Below are 6,000 nucleotides of genomic sequence, written 5' to 3'. Positions count from 1 at the left end.
TAACTCTTAAGTCCTTCATGGTGTCTTTCACCATTTCCTTTTGACTGCTCTGTACCTGAAGGTGTGCTCTTAGTATTTGACTGAAATTCTCTCTTCATGAATGATTTTGGGCCTGTAATGTCATTTGCACAGATGGTTGTAAAGGATGATGCATATTATTTTGTCAAAATTGTGTAGTGTTAATGAAGGAGTTCTGACACTGTTTTGTTAGCCTCGTTCAAAAAAAAAGTGTTACAGAAGAGGGTTGTGCCATAGAATGGGCTCTCAGTGAGCAAGAACTAAGGCCATACGCCATTCTTATGAAGGGATGTAGTAGGCCTTTGCTTCAGCAATGATGTGTGATAGTTGATTTGGACTGCCTGGACACTGTGATGCTGGAGTTGCCCTGGAATTTTTGTATTGTGGACTGTATGTGCTACAGAATATACAACGTGGTCCCAACATTCAGGAGATGCTGACTTGGTCAACAGTCTTCAAAGGAGGGATATACAGTAATTGAGAAGGTATTAAAGGGGTGCAGGAGGTACAGTATAGAGTATTCTTTTTAAGGGCAAGCCATTACTCCACCTGCCAAGCACCTTCTGTTGCTGGACTGCAGTTACAGATAAAAAGTTGCTAATTTCCTACCATCCTCTGGAAATAAAAACATATACTATATATCACAAAAATACTTCAGATGTGATTTTGCACAACTGCTGTTAGTTATGCAATAAAAATACAAAAAAAATCTATACAGCTTATTACTTACAAAGTTACAATGAGAAGGGTGGGGACGTATTCTTCTTGTACCTATTAAGGATTTTAGTTAAGTTGTCTTGATGTGAGACCTCTAGACCCGCTGCCTTTTCAAACAAAAAAGACATCTCCATATGCGCATCTTGCAAATATTTATGCAATCCGTTCAGCCAATTACTCTTGCATTTCTCTCAGGATTGTGTTTTCTATATGTATATGGGGTGTAATTCTTCACACTTTTTACTGACCTTCTGAAGACTTTACTTCAGTTCAATCAAAGTTACATTGAACACCTGTCACTTGAGTTTTTGTCTTACTTCCTGGGAAAATTCCTATGTAACATACAGTATGGGTTGCTCCAATACTTTTTGCATATTAAAATCTATTGTTTTTGAAAATTGTCACATTATAAAGCACAGGGATTTGCCTCGTTCATTATACCTCACTCATACCTTTGGCACAATCGCCATAGAATCTTCTGTCTGGGCAGCTATAATGAGACATTTCACTTGCAATAGATTGAGCTTCTCAATGACAGGCCAGCTGAGAGAATCTCCATGCATAAAATTTTAAACATACTATGAAATCCTAAAGTGATTTAAAAGCTGAAAGTATTTTCCCATGTTGTATTAGATGGTGCCATAAGACATGTTTAAACAGAAGGGCATACAGTTTACTTTTAGAACAGAATATCATTAAAACAACATTTTAGTTCAAACCATTTACTATAGGTTTTCATCAGCTCAAGAAAATATTGCTACACTGGAATCAGTCCAAAGAAGGGGCATCAAAACTAATGCCTGGCCTTGAAAAGGATACCACACACACAGACAGGCTCTTGATCAAAGGAGATTTTAAAGGGATTTAACATAAGGACAAAACAGAAAAGTATTGACAAAGTCAAAACACAGGACATAGTGAACTTGTGAGCATTTTTTTACAGTTAGGACTGAAAGTCCTTTCTGTACACAAAGAGGTGTTGCTACCTGGAATAAGCAAGCCAGATACATTGTTGAAGCAGGTTTCCTTCTATCATCAAAGAAAAGGCTGGGTTAGGTCCTTGGATCAAACTGCCAACAACCTTGTGAGTAAGATGGTCCATCAGTGGGTTTCACAGTATCTGTAGTACGCTATTGTTGATCATTAATAATAAAAATAAACACCACTGTATGAGTTGTATGATGTGTGGTGCAATGTCTTTATTTAAATCTGCTTGAAAGAACGGTTGATAAAAATAATGCATTGATATTTGAAAGGGTGTGTCATAGATTTATGTGACAAACTACATTGTGGAGCAATGAGGTTTGGTGATCATACAATTGAGGCTAGATGGAAGATGTTCTGGTGGTACTGTTGTCCCTTTGAACTTCTGTATCGATCAGATCTAATACCCTAGGAGTATACTGTGCACCCTGGTTAATGCCTCGTGTTGTAGGTGCTACATGAGAATGGGTCTCCTTTGTCATATCTGTAGTCAAACCACTGACTTTGCTCCACAGCTCCCATTTTACAGTGTAATTGTTTGAAGGAGTCAAGTAAACTTATAAACATTCTATATGTATGATAGCATACAACCAAGAGCACCATTGACTCCTTGTTATAGCAGAAGGGCAGACAGATGTATTTAGCACTAAAATGTTTCTCAAGCTTACACAACTGGCATGTCATTTCTCCTTGATTTTTTTCATATGCTAATAAGATGACAAAGTACACCTGAAGTGAGACATACTGTACCATCAGAGTTTGCATCTCGTTCTTACAAAAATGTTCTTTTTACATTCAGATTTTGGAGGTACGAGCAAGTAAACAAACAAAAGTGGAAAAATCTAACAGCTTCAGAACATTGTCAGAAAGAGTAACAATATTCACAACTACACTAAGAAGTCAAATTCATGCAGACATGAAAGCATAAAGAAATATCACTAAAGCGAGACAAACGGGCATATTCTATAATGCAGGAGATGAATGCCAAGCCTCAGACACACAGACATTCCTTATAAAATCAGCCTTTTGTCTCAGGAACCGATGCAAATGTTTCAGTGAAAACAAAGCTGAAACCACTAAGAACTCATTTACGCATTTGTGCTGGTGAAGAGAAATTGCATTAAAAGAGATGGTGCCAATTTATTCAAAACATCATCAGATGTGTTGAGAAGACGGTCTGCTGTTATCACATATTTTACACTCTTCCCTAAACAAAATGTAAGCCTGTTTGCATTACAGTTTAAGGTTTAGTCTCACTTGTGGGCCTCCTTTTCAGTGGCTTGGAAAGTGAGCCACTGTGGGATGGTCAAATTTGTGGAAAGAAGATTAACCCCTCAATGCAAATACCAAAAAGAACCTAGCAGCACATGCTGCAGATAGCAAACAAGATCGCTGGTTCTTGTGATCTAATTGGATTTAATATAGCTTAACATTGTTTTGTGAATTAATGGAAGGTCTCCCATTTTGGGGAAGTCAGGTTAGTTAAAGGTTAGGTTAATGAGATGTTTTTAGGTGCTTAAAAACAAAGCATTCAGCAGCCTCTCTTCAATCTGAAGAGAATCAAGATTTTAAATTTTTAAATTTCTCTAAACCCAGGCTGGGACCTTTGGGAATCAAAGAGACTAGCACTGGTTGTGTCGCATGTGTGCTGGTTTGTACAAGATGACTCAGAAGGTGCTCATTTAAATTAGGAAACAGAGGATCTACAGCATATCCATTTTTTCAAAACTGTCTTAGGAAACATCCCTTGGGGTCTGTTAATAATTGATTGCCTTCTTAATTGAATCTTCTGTAATAGGTTTATCTAGTGACATTTTATTGATGGTATATTTTATACACAGTGATGTGATGAAAGAGAGTACAATTACAATTCTATGGTATTGCATATTAAAACATGTCTGACCCTCATCATATTCAGTCTTCACCGTCCTAACAGTAGATACATTTAACCTCATGTGATAGATACAGAAATTTTACTTTGTCATTATTAAACAAACAAATCAGTCAACATTCAGTAGCCTAACATACTGACAGATTCTGATTTTGTATACAGGTGGAAGCACGTCCTGATAATCAATTAATCATGTCGTTTGTTTAGCTGTAACTGAATCTAATTACCCTCTTAACTGATATGGCAGCACATACTTTTTCACACAACGCTTCAGAATGTTGACAGATTTTTTTTGCGAGCAACAGGTACAACGCAGGGTACACCCTGGATAGGACACCAGTCCACCACAAGGCACGCACACACACACACCCACCCACCAGTTTCCTAAGAAGTAAATTAATCTAGCAGCGTGTCTTTGGTCTGTGGGAGGAAACCCACATGAACATGGGGAGAACATAAAAATTCCATGCAGATACAGTAACACCCCAAGTCTGGAATTGAACCCAAGGATCCAGAGAAATGCCACCCTTCTTAATTTTGTCTCTTTGTTTTACATGCACATTCATCAACATTTGTACAGTATATACTGGTCTATGTACTGTACTGTATGTCAAAGCCAATTAAATTTTTCATGAAATTTCCCACTCTTGTAGAACTGACCCAAATAAGCCAATAATAAAGTCCCATTATGTCTTTTGAAATCGGCTATAATTTTAGATATTATCACCATTGCTTTCATAAATGGTGAAATGAATCTAGAAGCTCAAAGAAAAAGACTAGACTAAACTTGAAATTAAAACTCTATTAAATGCTCCTGTGATCATTTTAATATTATGAGTTTGTGACTTTACTTTGCGGTACTATAAAAATGCAAGAATTATTATGATTATTTACGATAGCTGGGATCTAACATCAAGTCTGTTTTTTACACAAAAGAGTCCTGTTTTTCACAAGGACAAGCTCTCATTCCTGAAGCAGTATAAGGTTCAATGGCTATCATAGGGAGTCATTAAAACATAAAATTTACTGCTCTGGTTATTACACTGAACAGGGCTTTGCTAGTTGCCGCTCAAGCAAAAATGCCCTTCCCTGCATAACTGACTTTGTCCAGTTTTGTCACGTATCTGTACTTATTTTTTACTTGCATACATTAGTTAAGCTAGTATGTTTAGCATTCAAAGCACCGTTGAATGTAAGCTGCAACATTGTTTAATCAAATCAAGTAGACATGTCAGGTGAAATAAGAATTTATTTTTCTGATCTTCAGGGTTGGAAGAACTCCAGATTGTTTATGAGATCTAATGTTCAATTTATCTGCTTAGAGTGGAGTGTTTTCTTTTCATCTTTAGGACTGACAGGTGATGCAAACTGCCTGGAAGCTCTCTGAAGGTGAGCGAGGAGATGAGCTCCGGCTGTCTGCAAATTTGTCATAAATCAAGCAAAATCTGCAAAATAATTGTAGCCAAGTGTGAAACATATTATTAATGTAATGAATGACTTCAAATTTTTCTGGTTTCTGGGGATGTACATCATTGCAAACAACAAAATATCTCAGTGTCTAATAATGAGTAAGAAAAAATGCTTTTGATTTGATTTTCTTTTTACATTAAAGAGACTGATGTTGCAGCTTTTCACCTGAAAAGAAAGTTTGAGACTTGACACTACAGTCAAGATCTAAATAAGCTAGTAACAGAACAGGCATTCACCACGACAAAAAAACTACAAAACATTCAGCTGTGTTCTATAGCTGGGCATAATATTAAACATCCATTCTGCTATCATTTCAAATCATTTATGCTGCAAACTGATAATAGCTCATAATGAGCGAAACGCCCTGAGATAATTGATTAACTTTGTGACGTTCCAAGGTAGGCATGGTTCATTTCTACAGGTTACAATTGTGTCAATGACTTGTGCGCCTTCTCATTTAACACACTGTAATTTCAGGATTAATGGTGTATTTTCAACAGTTTAGTTGGAAAAAAGCATCTCAAAAACTCTATGCATACCATAAGATAATAGATCATAACGAATAAAGAAATAAAGAAAATTGGGGAGGGATGATGGCAACCAAGTTTAACTCGGAATCTTCCATGACATGACTTCCAGAAAAGCTATCAATACCAGTGAGCCTCTCTCTATTCCTTGTATTTATCTTTCCGCATCTCTTTTCCAGCTCGTCTCCACCTGTTAACTTCCCTCTGCTTGGGAGTCTGAACTTCCTAGTCCGATTTCTTCAGCCAAAGGTTTTCATGCTTAATTTCTCTGTAAATATTCCCATTTGCATAGTCTCATTGGCTATCTTTATTCACCATGAAATAACAATTCATTTGCCTAGAAACCTTGTCATATTATATAATTTAATGAGTAAGTATTGTAAGTTATAATTT

This window comes from Lepisosteus oculatus, chromosome 16 (assembly GCF_040954835.1).
Source record: "Lepisosteus oculatus isolate fLepOcu1 chromosome 16, fLepOcu1.hap2, whole genome shotgun sequence".
Classification (NCBI taxonomy): Eukaryota; Metazoa; Chordata; class Actinopteri; order Semionotiformes; family Lepisosteidae; genus Lepisosteus; species Lepisosteus oculatus.
This window is presented reverse-complemented; position numbering follows the sequence as displayed.